The sequence below is a fragment of the Arvicola amphibius genome, chromosome X (assembly GCF_903992535.2).
Source record: "Arvicola amphibius chromosome X, mArvAmp1.2, whole genome shotgun sequence".
NCBI classification, from domain to species: domain Eukaryota; kingdom Metazoa; phylum Chordata; class Mammalia; order Rodentia; family Cricetidae; genus Arvicola; species Arvicola amphibius.
The window spans coordinates 92784983-92804490 of NC_052065.1; positions in this window are offsets into that span (position 1 = coordinate 92784983).

Consider the following 19508-nt stretch of genomic DNA (forward strand, 5'->3'; position numbering starts at 1 on the left):
CCCAGTGTCCCACCAATAAGCCAAGCTATACAACTGTCTCATATACACAGGCATCCTAGGTTGGTCGCATGCAGGCTTCCTGATCATTGGTTTAGACTCTTGGTTTAGACTCTGTGAGTTGTCATGAGCCAGGTAAGCTGTTTCTGTGGGTTTTCCTGCTATGTCCCTGACCCCCCTGACTCCTACAACCCTTCCTCCTTCCCCTCAGAAGGACTACCTGAGCTCAACCTAATGTTTGGTCTCTTAATCTGCCTTTATTGGTCACTGAATTAAGCCTCTCTCTCATCTGATCACAGGGGATAGCCAGTTCAGGTTGTTCATCCACTGCTGTCAGTAGTCTTATCTGTTATCATCCTTGTAGACTTGTGGGAGTTCTTGCATTGTAATCAGGTTTCTCTGTCTCATTCTGTCCCACAGCTACTTCTAAATAACCTTCAGATGTTTAATATTAATTACAAAATACTTGGCAAAAATAGCTCAGACTTATTACTAACTAGCTCTTACCTTTAAATGAACCCATTTATATTAATCTAGGTATTGCCATGTGCCCTATGGCTTTACCTGTGCTCTGATACATCTTGCTCCTCTGGTGGCTGGCTGGCATCTCCCCCTGACTCCACCCTTCATGTTCCTGTATCTTTGCTTAGATTTCCTACCTAGCTATATTCTACTTTGCTACAGGCCAAAGCAGATTTTATTATCAACCAATGAAAGTGACATATATTCACAGCATGCATAAAGGTTGTCCCACACAGCACTGCATCAGGCTTCTACCCAACCCTATAAAGACTTCCTTTCCAGTTATCTTTCTCAGCACTCTCCCTCTCTGTCCAACCCCAACCTCAGGTTTCTATGATCACCCACCCCCAGTCCACCCAGGAGATCTCCTCTATTTCTCTTTCCCAGGAAAATCCATGTGTCTCCCCCTTGGGCCCTCCTTGTTACCTAATCTCTCAGTGTTTGTGGATTGTAGCATGTCTATCCTTTATTTTACAATTAACATCCACTTATGAGTGAGTACATACCATGCTTTTCTTTCTGGGTCTGGGTAACCTCACTCAGGATGATTTTTTTTTCCTAGTTCCATCCATTTGCCTTCAAATTTACTGATGTCATTGTTTTTAACAGCTGAGAAATACTCCATTGTGTAAATGTACCACATTTTCTTTATCCATTCCTTGGTTGAGGGGCATCTAGCTTATTTCAACTTTCTGGTTATTACAAATAAATTTCCTATGAATATAGTTGAGCAAGTGTCCTTGTGGTATGATTGAACATCCTTTGGGTATATGCCCATGTGGTTTAGCTGTGTCTTGAGGTAGATTGATTCCCAATTTTCTGAGAAACCATCATATTGATTTCCAAAATAGCTGTACAAGTTTATGTTCTCACCTGCAATGAAGGAGTTTCCCCTTGCTCCATATTCGCTCCAGCATGAGCTGTTGCTTGTGTATTTTATCTTTGCCATTATGACAAGTGTAAGATGGAATCTCAGAGTCAAAAAAACTTTAAGTATTCAAAGAAAGCATTTAAAGAGGATATCAGAAGATGGAAAGATCTCACATGCTCATGGATCAGTAGGATTAATATACTAAAAATAGCCCTCCTATCAAAAGCAGTCTACAACAAGATTGCTAGGCAAAAATTGGGAGCTTGAGGATGGGGGTGGGGTGGGGGTAAGGGGAGATGGGAAGAAAGAAGTGAGAAGGGGAGGATGGGGAGAGCTTGGGGGAATGGGACAGTTGGGATGGAGGAAGGGTGGATATGGGAGCAGAGAAGTATATATCTTAATTAAGGGAGCCATTTTAGGGTTGGCAAGAGACTTGACTCTAGAGGGGTTCCCAGGTGATGTCCCCAGCTTGTTCCTTGGGCAGCTGAGGAGAGGGCACCTGAACTGGCCCTATCCTATAACCATACTGATGAATATCTTGCATATCACCATAGAACCTTCATCTGGCGATGGATGGAGATAGAGACAGAGACCCACATTGGAGCACTAGACTGAGCACCCAAGGTCCAAATGAGGAGCAGAAGGAGAGAGAACATGAGCAAGGAAGTCAGGACCGCGAGGGGTGCACCCACCCACTGAGACTGTGGGGCTGGTCTAATGGGAGCTCACCAAGGCCAGCTGGACTGGGACTGATGGAGCATGTGTTCAAACCGGACTCTCTGAATGTGGCTGACAATGAGGGCTGACAGAGAAGCTAAGGACAATCGCACTGGGTTTTGATTCTACTGCATGTACTGGCTTTGTGGGAACCTAGTCTGTTTGGATGCTCACCTTGCTAAACCTGGATGGAGGGGGGAGGACCTTGGACTTCTCACAGGGCGGGGAACTCTGACTGCTCTTTGGACTGGAGAGGAAAGGGGAGGGGGAGGGGGAGGGGAAGGGAAATAGGAAGAGGGAAGGAGGTGGAAATTTTTAATAATAAAAAAAATCAGTCTACAGATTCACTACAACCCCCCATTTCAACACAATTCTTTACAAAGCTTGAAATAACAATACTCAACTTCATATAGGAAAACAAAACCACAGGATAGCTAAAACAATCCTATATAATAAAAGAACTTCTGGAGGTATCACTATACCTGATTTCAAGCTTCACCATAGAACTATGGTAATAAAAACTTTATGGTATTGTCATAAAAGCAGACAGGCTGATCAATGGAATCAAACTGAAGTCCCAGACAAAGGTCCACACACCTACAGGCACCTGACTTTTTTTTTTTTTTAACAAAGATGCCAGAAATATGCACCGGGAAAAAGATGGTGTCCTCAATAAATGGTTCTGGTCAAACTGGTTGTCTGCAAGCAGAATAATGCAAAAAGTGCTGCATTATCATCCTGCACAAATTTATCAAAGACATCAACATAAAACCAGGTACCCTGAACCTGATAAAAAGAAAAAAAGAAAAACTGCAAAATAAAAAATTGCAGAATAAAAAAAATAAATTGCAGAATAGGCTTGAATTAATTGGCACAAGACTTTGTGAAGGGGACATAACACAGACACTAAGAAAACAGTTAATAACAGGACCCCATGAAACTGAAAAGCTTCTGTATGGCAAATGACACCACCATTTGGGGAAAGTCACAAGCTACTGAGTGGGAAAAAATATTTTACCAGCTACACATTCAATAGAGGGTTAATATCTAAAATATACAAGGAAATAAAAAGTCCTAGACTTCAAGAAAATACAGAACGCAATTTAAAATGGGGCAATGCTAAGCAGAGAGTAAGAATTCTCATTTATAAGAATAAATGAGAGTAGAAACTGGCATTGTTTGTTTCATGGGAATATAATTTAATAATGTCTATTAAAATGAAAGGTATATAAAGCCTGTAACTCATCAAATGTGCTCCTTGCTGTTAGAGGCATTACTGTTATTCAGCTCTACTCTCTTTGGCACACAATAAGGTTGCATATTTGTTGGTTCCCTTATTGTTAATTGAGATTGTATGTCTAGTTCTGCATAATGAGTTATTACTTCTTTGATAAGTGGGCTACTATGAATAGTTTTCTTTTCTTCCACCTTGGAAAATATCAATGCTTAATATACTGCGACAATTTGTATATTATTATTAAATAAACTTCTGGGTAATCACAATTAGCAAAGCCCTTCCCTGAACCTTCAGGGATGCCACATAGCTTTAGAAAGAAACCATTTTCTTTTTTTAAAAAAAATTCTATTGATTGCTAAGTACTAAACATATAGGAAATTATATACACAATAAGGAAAATTTTATGCAATTTTAAACCACAGAGTAATATAATGTTTTTATAACTGTCCATATTTGTTTCTATTATATACTACACATGAGTAAAAAATACATGTAATGTACATTCAAAATAGTTTTTATTTTAGGACAAAATTTATTAAGCTTGATTAGGAAGTAATGTAAAAGAGGATTACTACTCTAATAGATTTAAACAATTAAAGGAAGAATATGTTAATTTTAAAACAAATTATAACTTCAAAAATAAAATATAATACAGAAGACTTTTCCTGTCCATAAGGAATAAGTCTTCCATATTGGAGTTTTTAAACCTTAGTGAAGCCAGGCAGGGGTGGCACTCATCTCTAATTCCAGCACTCTGGAGGCAGAGACAAGTGAATTTCTCTGAGCTCAAGCCTGGCCTGGTGTACAGAGTGAGTTCCATGACAACCAGAGCTACACAGTGAAACTCTATCTCGGAAAACCAAAACTAAACCAAAACAAAAGAGAACAGAACAACAACAAAAGCAAAAACCAATAAAACCCCTCAGTGGAATAATACTCAGTGCAGGATAATTTGCTTGAGTCTATCCATATGAAAAGACACAAGCTATAATTACTATGAGGAGGTAGTCTAGCTACTTCATTAAGAAATCTGTTCAATTAGCTGTTGAGCATTCCATTTGTAGAATGGAACATTGGCAGAAATTCAAACAAAAACAAAAGAAACAACTCTAGAGTACTGATATGGATACCTGTCTAGAATAAATTATTAAATGGAACAATGTGGAGAATATTTTATATATTACCCTTTATATGAGGAAATATATATACATACAGGGGGTTCCTCTTCTCCAAACTAACAAATACTAAAACAGAATACCAATCTCAACAGATTGTTAATTTTACACAAGGTAAAAAGATAGCAATGGGTCTCCGTATGCCTATCTGTTGAAAATGATAACCTTTACAAACCCTAACAAACTTCAAAAGAATTTTGATTTTACATTGGAGAATTAGAAGTACGGTGATAATTAAGGATTGTGTCTGCAGATATGTCTATACAGGACTTAAAAACAGTGTCTGGGAAACAGGGTAACATGAAAGCCGGGGAAACAGGAATGTCTCCATCATCACAAATCAGAAGGTGGATCCACTTAGCCTGGGAGCAATGCTAAAGTCACATTATGCTGTCTTTGTAAATTTACATGCTCAAATGGGCACTTCAGCCATCCAACGTTACTACTAGGCAAGCAAACAAATTGTAAGTAATGGAAAGTTTCTGAATACCACTTAATTAAAAATGCAAGCAAACTACATTGACGTCCAGCCATTCACATTGGAAGCTTTTTATTTTTCTCATTTCTATTATGTGGTGATTCTTAGTATGCTACCACTTCTTCATCAGGTACTTGGCTCACAATGAGATTACGTTGCTATGACGAGGAAAGAGGTACTTGTCCTAATTTATTCCGTAGCATGATTAAATCCACTGGACACATTTTATCTTCAGTTCAATCATGGACAGCAGCTTCCCCTCCACATGTGTTTATAGTCAACCTAGATGCCCTTCAGTGGAAGAATGGATGAAGAAAGTGTGGAATATATACATATTAGAGTACTACTCATCTTGAATTTTGCGTGCAAATGGATGGAAATAGAAAACACCATCCTGAGTGAGTAACTCAGGCCCAAAAAGATGAACATGGGATGTACTTACTCATAATTGGTTTCTAGCCATAAATAAAGGACATCGAGCCTATTATTCGTGATCCTAGAGAAGCTAAATAAGAAGGTGAATACAAAGAAAAATATATAGTTATCCTCCTGGATATTGGAAGTAGACAAGATTGCCGGACAAAAAATGGGAACTTGGGGGTGGGGTGGGATGGGGGATGGGGGGATGGGGAGAGAAAAGTGTGAAGTGGAGGATGGGGAGAGCTTGGGGGAATAGGATGGTTGGGATATAGGAAGGGTGGATATGGGAACAAGGAATTATATATCTTAATTAAGAGAGCCGTTCTAGGGTTGGCAGAGACTTGACTCTAGAGGGGTTCCCAGGTGTCCAGGAAGATGCCCCCAACTAGTTCCTTGGGCAGCTGAGGAGAGGGAGCCAGAAATGTCCAGATCCTATTGCCATACTCATGAATATCTTGCATATCACCATAGAACCTTCACCTGGCGTTGGATGGAGAAAATGGCAGAGCCCCACATTGGAGCACCGGACTGAGCTCCCAAGGTCCTGATGAGGAGCAAAAGGAGGGAGAACATGAGAAAGAAAGTCAGAACCGTGAGGGGTGCGTTCACCCACTGAGACGGTGGGACAAAACTAACGGGAGACCACCAAGTCCAGTTGGAATGGGACTGATGGAACATGTGACCAAACCGGACTCTCTGAATGTGGCTGACAGTGGAGGCTGACTGAGAAGCCAAGGTCAATGGCGATGGGCTTGGACTCTATGACAAGGATGGGCTCTGTGTGAGCCTTGTCAGTTTGGTTGCTCACCTTCCTGGACCTGGGGGGAGTTGGGAGGACCTTGGACTTAACATAGTGTAGGGAACCCTGATGGCTCTTTGGCCTGGAGAGGGAGGAAGTTGGGGTATGAGTGGAGGGGAGGGGAGGGAAGGGGGAGGAGAAGGGGAGGAGATGGAAATTTTTAATAAAAAAATGAGAAAAAAATAGAAGCCTTTACTAAAACAACTAAATTTAAATATGTAATATCAAAGTAAACTGTTCATAGTAAATACTGTTGCTTGGATTACCTGTTCCAGAAATTACTGGAACATCAGAGCTGGAAACACAGCTCCAAAGGTGGGGTGCTAACCTAGCATGCAAAGACCCTTAACTTCAACCTGAACACTGTATAAACCTGGAATGTTTGTTGCCCTCAGGGGGTAAGGAAAGACAGCAATAAGTTTAACGTCATCCTTGACTACATAGCAAGTTTAAGGACAGCCTGGGCTACACAAACCCCTGCTTCAAAAAATACACAAATCTCAAGCTCCTTCCCCAGTTCTGTTAAACCAGGGTCTCTAAGGTTTAGACCCAAGAATCTATCACACTGACACACTTTGCCAATTCTTTTTACCACACGTAAACTGATCACTGCCAGCCAGTATCATGACTGTGGCAGCAGAGTTAGGAGAGCAAAATAGGGAGAAAAAGTTTTTTTTTCTCAAAGAAGTAATCATTTACAGATTAATCAGGTGCACAGAACATGTGGTTAGGTGAGTTCAACATTACCCTAAGTTACCTGTTTCAGGACACAAGAAAAACGATCACATTTCATATTGATGGTAGGAAAAGTTTAAGCTGGATAAAGCTACAGAGGATAAATGTATGTTGACACTGATGGTGACAGCGATAGACATCTGCTACATATCTTTTCAGTAAATTCATTAAAAGTACAACTAAGTGTGATTGAATTTTTCTGTCTCTGCAAGTCTTCATATGAATAATTCACACATCAGAGAAAAAGAAAGCAATCTTTTGTCAGGCCATGCATGTGCCTTCTGATTCTTGGTGCAGAAAATATGGTTGCCTTAGTTATACAGCACTGAACCCAGGGATTAAGTGCAGCCCAGACAAGTAGATTTGTGTGTCATCCATGAAGACGATAATTGAATCCAGAAGATGGGAGGGTATTGACCCTAGCAAAGTAAACCCATCATATTCAGAACTGTGCAGGATGGTGACTTTTGAATTTCATCAGAAGTCAACTCCATGGGCAATCAGCACTTAGCTGCTAATCTCTCTTGATAACACCTTTAGCTTGGCTGATTTATTAATTCATTCAAGAAAGGAGTACCTCCATCTCTCTTGTCGACAGCTTTTAGAGTAACTAGCTTTCACCTTCTCCTAATGAGAAAGTCTATAAGTCCTTTTGATTTGGGGAGTGTTAACAGTTTCTCCAAGAACAGATACTTTTTCATTTGTATAGAAATAAAATGTCCTAGTAAGAATCTTAAGGCTAATGGGAAATGCTTTGATGTAGAAGTGTTGAAATGGACGTCATAGAAGCAGATATGAGATATGAGATTCAAACCAGATGAAGACTAATATTCTTGAAGACAAGACTGAGGCATAGGTTTAGGATTCATGGTATCAATGACAGCAAGAAGCTGATGTGATATGAACAGTTGCCCTTTGATGTGATTCTGAGTTTTCAGGGACTGTATCAAACCAATTAGAGGGTAGAATGACTCAAATATGTTTAATTCACAGTATTAACAGTTCACTCCAGAAATTCAATGATGATAAAATAGAACAAAAATGAAAATTTGTTGATGCCTGACCACTGAAATCTGTATTTATCTTATTACCCTCTCACAAAGATGGTGAGTGAGCAAAGGCTCAGATCATAGAGATCAGAAGGACCTACCCCTCCCCCTGGGCTTTGGGAAGCAGTTAAGCATTGTCAAATACTGTTAAGAATATTAGCTCTAAGTCTTCATTTTAAGTACTCTGTTTCTTTTGTGAATGAGCAAAACTGTTGAGTACTGGGCATCTGGTCCCTTGAATGACAGCTGACAGACCCTCTCCTCATGCCTAGCTGCCTGTAGGAGCTGTGGGTCAGATAGGCCCTTCTTTGGCAATGAAATCCAGCGAAAACCCCTCCTTGATTTGTACACTGTATGATAACTGCAAGGAAACTGAATTTCAGACATAATGACCACTGTAAGTAAGACTGCTGCAAAAGGCTTTGTTCTGAAGGCTTTGCTGCAGTTCTGGCTACTCTGGGTAACTTGCACTAGTTTTGGAAGGCTCTACTTTGGATAAGACAAGCTTCAAGTAACTCTGCTCATCCTGCAGTTATTTTACTCAGTACAGGATGGGGAAACACCTCTCCAGTTACTCAGTAAAATAAGTTCTCAGTGTGATAAGAAGCTCATGGTTACTTCACAGGCAAGACTCATGACTGGTGGACAGGTAGAGATGGAATCCATGCTTGTGCAAGGAAATGTTTGATGAACTTGCTAACTAAGCACAAGTGTGCCACACTCCTTTTCTAGTTAAATAACAAAAAGAATTTCTCATTTGGCTTAACTAGAAGCTTCTCCTGTATTTTTAACCCCGAGAAGACAACATGACCTTCCATGAATAGTTTTTTATAGCAACCTAAAAAATAATCATGGGTAGAGTGTACCAACCTGACAGTATTGAGTGTTGAAACCTTTGGCTTCCAAGCACAGCAGACTACTAGGAGCTAAGAATTAGCTGGTGGGGGAGTAATTGCTTAGGCTATAAGCCCCAGAAACTCCAAAATCTGTAAGCCTGTAGGTCATTCAGTGACTAAAACAGGGGTAAGTGAAGAATTCTGGAGAGACATAGACTCTAAATTACTGAGAAGGTAAGAGGTAGGGGACAGTTATAACTCCAGAAGGCAAGAGGCTACAAAGAGCTGAATCAGTGATCTCTGGTCATGGAAGAAACTAGTTCCAGAGTCAAGAACTAAGAGTGAGCAAGGGTTCCAACATGCAGAGCTGAGGACTCCAACACTAGCTAAAGAAGTAGGAGGATTTGAAGGCCCAGAGATTTCTCTGTCCTGAGCACATAAAGTTATGTCTTTAGATTTAGATTTGTGGATACTAAGAGTCTAGAGTCAGATGTAGAAGGAGCTGTGGGCTGCTTCCTGCCACCCGGCTCCTGGCCGCCGTCTAGCTTTACCCAAAATAATTACATGGAAACTGCATTCATTTAAACACTGCCTGGCCCATTAGCTCTAGTCTCTTACTGGCTAACTCTCACATCTTGATTAACCCATTTCTATTAATCTGTGTAGCACCATGAAGTGGTGGCTTACCAGGAAGATTCTAACCTGCATCCATCTCAGAGAGGAGAGCTATGGCATCTGCCTCATTGCCTTCTTCACAGCATTCTGTTCTGTTTACTCTGCCTATCTAAATTCTGCCCTGTCAAAAAGCCAAGGCAGTTTCTTTATTAACCAATGAAAGTAACACATAGACAGATGACCCTCTTCCATCAGTCAGAAGCCTCTATAGTCTCAAGCCTGATCCCTATCCCTTCTTGGGCTTCCAACACCAGAAGCTGTCAGTCATGGTTCTGCCTAAGCAGAGCAAATTAACACCCAGCTTTTCATTGGTAACACAGGGAGGTTAATGCTACCTATATTCATGTCAAATGAATCCTTTGAATACAAAAGGTAAAACAAATGGCAAGTGACAGAATTTGGATATAAAACTTAGTTTATCTTATTCCAAAGCTCATGTGCATTTTAAGAAGAATCTAGTCACATGACATTTAACAGGATTTTGTTAGCTCTCAGCCTTTTTTTCTTTTAGGTCCATACTTTGAGCACAGGAGCTGCATCATTTATTAAATTACATATTTGTGTGTGTGTGTGTGTGTGTGTGTGTATGTGTGTGTGTGTAAGTCAGAGGATAACTTATAGGAGTTAGTTCTCCCATTCCACCATGAAGATCCCAGGAATTAAACTCAGGTCATCAGGCTGCAGGAGCCTTTAACCACTAAGTCATCTTCCTGACCAGTGATCTTTCATTTATAGCATGAAAAACAGCCAATCATCATTTGAAGTCCATCTTCATTCAACTGGCTTGTCCTAATGCCTTCATTATAATGATCAATATATAAAATCACATCTTTGTTGTTTACTCCTAAATTTTATTTATAAATTCATGTAAAACATTCCATGTCACTGCATTTTAATTGTCATTGTCTTCTTTCTGTTCATCCTAATTAGTGTGTAAATCACATAATACTCAGTTTTCAAATACTTTTTTGGAAGTTGCAAGAATCTTTCACTTGCTCCTTTCAGTATTACAACTTCTCTACCAAGATTCCTAGCTTTTCAAGTTCTATCTGTTCTCTACCAGAGGAGATGCTCAAAATTGGCAGAATCCATGAGCCCATCTTCTATGGTGCAGATGCTGTTTAAGGAGAATTTTGAAACCTGCTTCATTTCATGTTTCCCTTCCCTACAAGGTTTTTTACAGGCCCCGTGGTCGCAGCAGAAGCAGAAAGTATTTATAGTACCACTTGCTGTGTAGTACATGATAGATGTCTTCAAACACTGATGGGATTTTTAAAATACGATGCTGCTTAATCATAGGAAACAATGACTTTAATGAAGGCATATTCTCTTGCTAAAACTCAACAAGTGAATTATTTTGGTTGCAAAAAGACAAATGTATCCTACTTTCAAATTATCTACTGTTCTCAGTGGGAGGTGAAATAGTAATTTGCAACATTGAAAGCTTTCTCCCTTGTCATTTTTACTAGGGAAGGAGTGGTTACCACCTCTCACCCCTGCTACCTTATACCTGAATATATCTGCAAAGCTTAAACAATCGGTTGTTATTCTTTTGTTTTTTAAAATAATATTTTTATTCTTTCTGAATTTCATACAATATAATTTGGTCATATACATCCTCCTGCCCTAACTGCCCTAGATCCACTCCTTCTTCCTTCCCCACTCAAATTCTTGTCATCAGATTTTTAAACCATCCAAGTCCAGTCTTTGTTGCCCAAATACTCTCAGGTGTGGAGCTTGCTCAGGAGCATGACCGACATCCCAAGAGTCCCATCTCTAAAGAAAACTGACAGTGCTTCTCTCAGCAGTTGTGAAATGTCAATAGTGTCTCAACTAAAGGTGGGACTTCATGCCCACCTACCCCTTCCATGCTAGGATTTTTAAATTCAAAAAAGGCTTGTGCATGCTTTTACAATCAGTATATGCACTATTGCCCTATTGTGTCCAGAAAATACTGTTTTGCGTCTCTGTTTTGTTTTGTGATGCACCACCTATGGCTCTTATAGTCTTTCTGCCCCCTCTTTGGCAATGATCTCTGAGCCCTGGGGGAAAGAATGTGTTATAGACATCCCACTTAGAGCTGAGCACTTTGTAGTCTCTTATTCTTTACGTTTTGACCAGTTGTAGGGTTCTGTGCTAACTACCATTTTATACAAGAAGAAGCTTTTCTGATGAGGACTGAGAGATGCATTAATCTATGGGTGTAAAAATAAGTCATTATGACTCATTTTGATACTGTGTCCATTCAACAGAATAATAGTAGCAGGCTCTTCCCAAGGTTCTATGACCTGTGTCACAGCATGTTCTTGGCCATGATAATGCTGTCAGATATGGGCACCACCTCATGGATCAGGCATTAAGTTCAATAGGAAAGTAATTAGTTACTATCATAACTTTCATACCCCTATTGCACCAGTAGACATACCTTGCTAGAACAGTTATTATTGTATCCCACAGGGATTTTGAATATGCCCTTTCATGTAGATTAAATTTAATACAGCTTTAAAACTTTAATAGCCTCGATCAGTCCTCCAAAGTTAATCCAAAGAAATATCCAAATTCTGAAGCAGTGGTGTGTCTTCTATGAAAAGGTGGTAATACCACTTTAAGAGTAGCTCTCTAGACTTTCTGTTCATAAAAATTATGACCCCAAATTTCTTCTACATAAACCATCCAGACCTACCAGTACCTTTATCAATTCTGGTTTCTCTTCTTGAAATGATTTCCTACTTACCTAGTCTGATGAGCTTCTGCCCTCCTTTTAATACTTTTCAACATTGCTTTCTTTTAGACGGCTTCTCTAATGATGTATACCAAAACCAATTTTTCCTTTGTGATATTGTGTTTTGCACATTTATAATATTTCTTAACCACATTTCAATGACTTATTTACATTAATATCTAGCTCCTCTATCCTCAGTTTCTTTAATATCATCTGACATTGATGTTTAGCTATTTGATATATTTATGTATCATGCTGTAAATTATGAAATCAATAATTGAAAAATCTATTGATAAACCTCTCCCTATGTATCATTATATTTCATTTACACTGTACTAACTATTGTGCATAATGTGTTAATAGTTAATAATACATATGGTATTCATATAACATAGACATAAGAAACATAAATTTTATTTACATCAGTTCAGAAACTGAGACAATCCAAATAGGAAAGATTTAAGACTAGATATAAATTTCTCTAGTCAGTTTTCATAAAATAATAGTAATTGTATTCAAGTACCTTAAAATGAAATGATTTACATAAAATAGTTGATATGCCACTCAATAATTATTCTTGTTTATTTCTACTGAAGCAGATTCTTTTAAGGACTTGTTTTAGTATCCAGGTTTTTTTGTTTTTTTTTTTTTTGCTGTTTTCTAAATATGTGTTGGCGAATAATGATACTTTGTGGAGCAGAAACTCAGACATTCAAAAGAGTGTAAAAATGCACTTTTCTTATCAGATGATAATACATCTGGAGAAAACTGTGTTCAAGTCAAAAGATCTGTTAAAAGCCCCTTCTTAAGCCCTAATACCTTTTCTTTTTGTAAACATGGAATATAGCATAATCTAATCTTATCACTTTGCATTTTTACCTTTTTGAGAATTTCATGCAATGAACTATATTTACATCATGTCCACGCCACCATCTCCGTGCTCCAACTTCTCAGCACCCCCCCCCACTAAAACTCCCTCTTAAATTCATGGCCTTTCCCTATACATTATATTTTCATGCTTGATACTATTAACCTGGTCATCTATCCATGGCTGGTGAGGCCATGAACCCTAGAGGATGCTGCCAGTTTCCTAAACCAGTATAATTTTTAACTGCATTCTGAATACCTATCCTATGCCCCACGATATATGTAGCTTTCAGCACTCAAGTTACAATATCTTAAAAGCCTGCGATTTATCTCTTATACACATGCTTTCCCTATCCAAGTATTCTCAGGAAATTATCTAAAAGAACTTTGAAGAACTGTTGTTAGTTCATAGCTCCATATCTAAAATTAAGTGTTTCTTAGTTGTTTTTTTAAATTATTTTTAAGGCAGCATATAAAGTAATGGATTTCATTATGGTATTTTCACACATATGTGTCAATATACTTTACCTCTAATTTTCATATTCACTTTTAATGAAGATCAAATCCTTAAGTAGAAAATCAAATTTAAGGTGTATTTTTAACTCAGTGATGAAGAGTTCCTGGATAAGGGAAATGAATCTTGCTTAAAACGGAAATATACACCATTGTGAATTTTGCTCCACTTGCTCCAAGACATTATGATATATAATTTACCTGTTTGTGATGCACTCACATTTCCCTACTTTATGACAATCTTATTCTTAATTCACGTGTGAGTGTATCCTGCTTACCAGCTATACACTACAAGGGTCTATCCAGAGACAAAGGAAACCTTTCTTTTTACTAATAATGAATATAGAGTGAGCTTCTGAAAGTATATTTTTCTCTTTCGTACTTTTATTTGTATCTTAGTATTTAGTCTCAGGCATTAAAATTTTAGTGTGATTTTTTTACATTATTAAGCAAGAATTACCTGTACTTAAACTGGTGAGGTCCTTTTCCACCAGCTCTCCCACCCCCATTTAATCTTACATAAATACGTAAAATTGGTAAACAAGTTGCGAGTCTTTGTGAAAACAAAGAAAGGTATACCAACCCCAAAACATATTTTTTGGGGGGGGGGACATGGTTTCTGTATGTAGCCCTGAATGTCCTGGAACTCACTCTGTAGACTTGCCTCTGCCTCCAAAGTGCTGGAATTGAAGTTGTGTGCTACCATCATCGCCTGAGGCAGGGCAATAGCGCAAGCACAAGCAAGCGCAAGCAAACTTACAGTGAGTAAACAAAATTGGCCAAGACAACCTGTCAATGGACCAAAAGCCTGCTAACTAATGATGTGTGCTCCTAGCTAATCAGAACACGCCAGCAGTGACCACCAGTTTCCAAAGGACTAACCAGAAATGCAGCAACTTAATTTCCCTAAACCCGTAAAACAAACAAACAAACAAAAAAAAACCCAGCCTGTTTATAATAAAAAGCTTCTGTATTGGAATCTCCTGGAGTCTGTGCCGTTGACTTTGCGTCCTCTCACCCCTCCCCCAACAGAAACGGGAACTTCACACAGGCAACAGCAACAAGTCAGCAAAAACTATAATCGCCCAACTGAGAAACGTATTTGATTACAGTAGACATCAAAACTGATCTTGCTTTTTTAAAGAGAAAACCAAATGTAAATTTTCTATCGAATTGTATGTAGAAATATAATGGCTTCAGGGGATGGAGGAACTGTCAAAGAATCCTGAACAGAAGATGAGATTAATGCTTCCCCCAAATGAACATAATTTAATTATTGTTTGGGTTTTAATGTATATTTTACTTTTTAATACTGGAGATCAAATCATAGGCTTCAAGGATGCTAGGCAAATGCTTACCAATAACCTTCACCTCAAGTTTCCAGATCTAATGTGTTCCAATACAGAGCCCATTAGTGTCCATAGTTACAAAATAGAGTTTCTGCTTCCTATCTGTCTGAAGCTGGGGTTAGATAAAAGGCATTGTTGGTGTCTAACAAATAATTGCTATTGTAAAGGCAAGTCAAACAATAAGTTATTTGCGATCTAGGTTGCTAATAGAAAATATGTCCAGACCATATAAAGAACACTCAAACTAATTCTTAGAATATGAAACATTCAACAAAAAAAAGAAAACAAAGATTTGAACAGGCATCTAGCAAAAGAAGACATCTAAAATGTCAATAAATATATTAAGATGCTTGACTTCATTAGTCACGGATGAAATACAAATTAAAACAACAGCAAGATGTTACCATAAATTGACCCCAAAGTTGCTGAAAGGAGAAAGATACTCAAATAATAATCTTGTTATTGCCAGTCAGCATATACTCAACTAACGCTAGGACCAACTACAGAATTCAGAGCCCTAAAACGTGCTGAGTATGGATTAGTAATTACCCTATCTTGTGGCAACTTGCATAGTTCAGTTGTAGAGTACCTACCTAGCATGTGTAAAACCTTGAGTTCAAGTTTCAAACAGATTTATTATATCTTGTAAGAATCTATGTAGTTAAATGAATTGTTGTAAAGTCAGTTAATGAAAGTGTTTTCTAAACAATATATCATTTTGTTGAACTATTTCAGGAGACAGTCCCTTATTATAGTTAATAATATTGTATTGTGGACCTAAAATTTGCTTAGTAGATCTTAAATGGTATCATCACAAGAAATACAAGTAGGTATTAGGGATTATAAATTTATTAATTAGTTTGATTGCATTAATCATTCTAAATGTGCATATATATCAAACCAGTACTTGCTATTATATATATATAGCATATATATTTTATTATATATATAATATATATATAGCATATATAATAGCAATTATATATATAATTTTTATTTAACAGCTAAACTTTAAACTTCAAGAAAAGTGAAAAGGAGTAGAACAGAGGGCTTGAGAGATAACTCAGCGGTTAAGAGCACTGTCTACTCTTCTAGAGGACCCAGTTTTGTTTCCTAGCACCTTATGGTGGCTTCCAACCATCTTTAACTCCAGCTTCAGGGGATGTGATGACTTCTGATTCCATGGGTACTAGTCATGTATATGGTACATTCATGCAGGGAAACACCTATACACATAAAATAATAAAATAATTTTAAGTAGAATTATAAAAAACAGTTCCTTTTTCCATGGCCCTCTTCATTCACCATTAAAACTAGGCCATGTTTTTAGGTTGCTTTTCAAATAACTTTCATTGTTTTCCACATATTTGAATTGATATTTTTTATCAGTCATACAAATTATGAAAAAGAAAAACAACTTACATAATGTTTTTTTTAATATTGCGATGGCCAGCCACACAGCTGGGCACACAATGATTAGATTTATGGAAGGTTCTGGAGTATACAAAGTATCATTTTATAAAAAAATTAGTAAATAAGCCTGGCTTCATATAGACAAAAGACCACAGCTACTAGAAATTAATAAATAAGCCTGGCTTCATATAGACAAGAAGACCACAACTACCCCCTGAAATAGAATAGAATAAAATAAATAAAGTGGGTGAGTACAGAGGGAGCACTAAAATTGAACCAAATAAATGTGCAGCGCTTTTGACCCACTCTCCAATAATAATGATCTTTTATAAAATACTGTGCCTGCTGCCGTCCTTGGAGGAAAATGCACTATAACGTTAAATAAGGTCTCAATTTTCAAAGAATTCACTTCCAATGGCTTTTCAAGAACCCAAACAGCAGCTGGTACAATTGTCCTGTGTTGTTTCCTTGGAGACATATTCCCCCGCCCCCCAAAAGAGGACAGACTCCAACTCTTATTGGCTGTGACCCTGTGAGCACAGATGCCTAGTTGTAGCTAAAACTAAGAGGCATTCCATGAATCTTAACAAAGTAAGAAACAATATGCTACTAACTTTACTAACTTTACCTAGATATGGTTAATGAGGTAGGAAACTCAATTTCCTCGTAAGAAATTAAATAAAGCCTGCTAGAGACGGGGACTGTTGGGCTCTTCTTGATGTCTTCGTAAAAGAAGGCATTATTCTTGTTTGGTTCTGTTGTTATCTCCAAATCTTGTCTAACCTCTCCAGTAGCTATGTATCAATGAGATAGATGGTGTTTCGTGTCGTTAGATAAATTTGAACTTTATTAGCAATCACGGCAGCATTTTCAACTTCTTGACTTTGTTTTGTGTCAACAGAGAATGACAGCACGGTCTACCTCACTCTTTTTTGCCCCTTCCTTCTTTAGTTAGTGTCCATCATTTAACTTTCACTCTTCTTTGAGCTGTTTGTCTATTTATCCTCTGCCTTTCTCCTTTCCATCTTCCACTCCTCTCTTTTCTCCTCATTTATTTCTCTTTTATTAATTTCATTTACATACTTTTTGCTTTTTTTTCCCCTATGATGGTAGACATTTTGCCTGTTTTGAGGTTTTATTCACCTTGTAAATGTTTTTCCTAAAATTGTACATTAGGAGTCCTTGGTGGCTGTGACCAGCTATGGTTGTGTGTATGTAAAGGATTTGTATGAATGGGGAGGAAAATCTCAAGACGATACCTATTTATGTAGAAATAAACATATTCATAGATGCTACAACTGTCGTAGGACAATATTCTTCTTTTTAAGCCTCTACTTTTTCTGACCAAAGTGACTTGAAAGTTTTCTTTCATGGTTTTCATTATAAATTGCCTGAGCAGCACAATTTGATGACTAAATTTGACATCAGCATCCACATCCTTTGTCAACAATGTAAGATTTGAGTTAGAACAAATAAGGTCAAGGATCAGCTCACATGCAATTGACCAGGTAGTCACTCAGGGCTCCAGATTCAGAGGAATCTTGTGCTTGATTAAAACTCTGCTATTGCTATCTTGGTATTCTTAGGTATTTTTGCTAGTTATGTTTTCTAAGACAACACATGAATAATGTTTTCATGGTCCATCTAGTCATATGGAACAATCATCCATGCATGTGAGCAGAGAACATAAATTCAACATGAATGTATGTCTTCATGATACTGTGTGTGCATAAAGTGTTTTTGTGTCTTACCATGCAGAATTCCTGTAGATTCATTCAGTTTAGAAATATTGAAGCCTAACATTAATAAGAAAGATGCCGTTAGTGACAGTCCATGCTTTCCTTGCCTATAAGAGCTTGTTTCTAGCCGGGCGGTGGTGGCGTACGCCTTTAATCCCAGCACTCAGCAGGCAGAGGCAGGAGGATCTCTGTGAGTTTGAGGCCAGCCTGGTCTACAAGAGCTAGTTCCAGGACAGGCTCCAAAGCTACAGAAAAACCCTGTCTTGAAAAAAAAGGAGCTTGTCTCTAATATAGATACACAATAACGTAAAAACATGAACTATCAAGAAAGCTTACCATGTTCTTCTTTATGTTACTTCTGTATAGCATATACTCATTCAATCTTAAAATAATGCATACAGAAAAAGGAAAGATAGAACACATCAAGGTTTCTTTTTTTTTGAATCCTTCCATATTCAACAGTAAGCCGAAGAGAGAATGTGTTGGTAGAATTTGAGTTTCGCACTAGGTAGAGAAAAAAAGATAAGTTAGCGCTGTTCAATGTTTCTACTGTTTCAATAAAACAACATGAGTTTGAGCTAGAAAATTGCCATTATTTTATGTGGTACAGATTGCATCATTTAGGTAATTTTACAGATAAATTCAAAGGCCCTATGTTTGTATCTAAAATTGACAGTGTACTGTATAATGACGGAGTGGTAAAGTTTTATGCTAATAATTGTCATTTCAAATATCACTAAAAACGAGAAAACACTGTGGAAGGTCAAGAGGAACAGGGCAGCAAACTACAGAAGAAAAGAAAAAAGGGGGAAAAGAAAAGGAAAAAGAAACTTTATATTTAATTCATTTAACTAAATTTTTTGTGTGTTTCTTTTTTTATTAAATTATATATTTTTTTTTTTACAAATTTTCACCTCCTCCCATTTCCCTTCCCCTCTCCCCATTTCCCCTCCCCCTCCCTCTCCAGTCCAAGGAGCAGTCAGGGTTCCCTGCCTTGTGGAAAGTCCAAGGTCCTCCACCCTCCATCCAGGTCTAGGAAGGTGAGCATTCAAACAGACTAGGTTCCCACAAAGCCAGTACATGCAGTAGAATCAAAACCCAGTGCCATTGTCCTTGGCTTCTCAGTCAGCCCTCGTTGTCAACCACATTCAGAGAGTCCGGTTTGAACACATGCTCCATCAGTCCCAGTCCAGCTGGCCTTGGTGAGCTCCCATTAGACCAGCCCCACAGTCTCAGTGGGTGGGTGCACCCCTCGCGGTCCTGACTTCCTTGCTCATGTTCTCTCTCCTTCTGCTCCTCATTTGGACCTTGGGTGCTCAGTCCAGTGCTCCAATGTGGGTCTCTGTCTCTATCTTCATCCAATGCCAGATGAAGGTTAAGTAAATTTTTAAAAA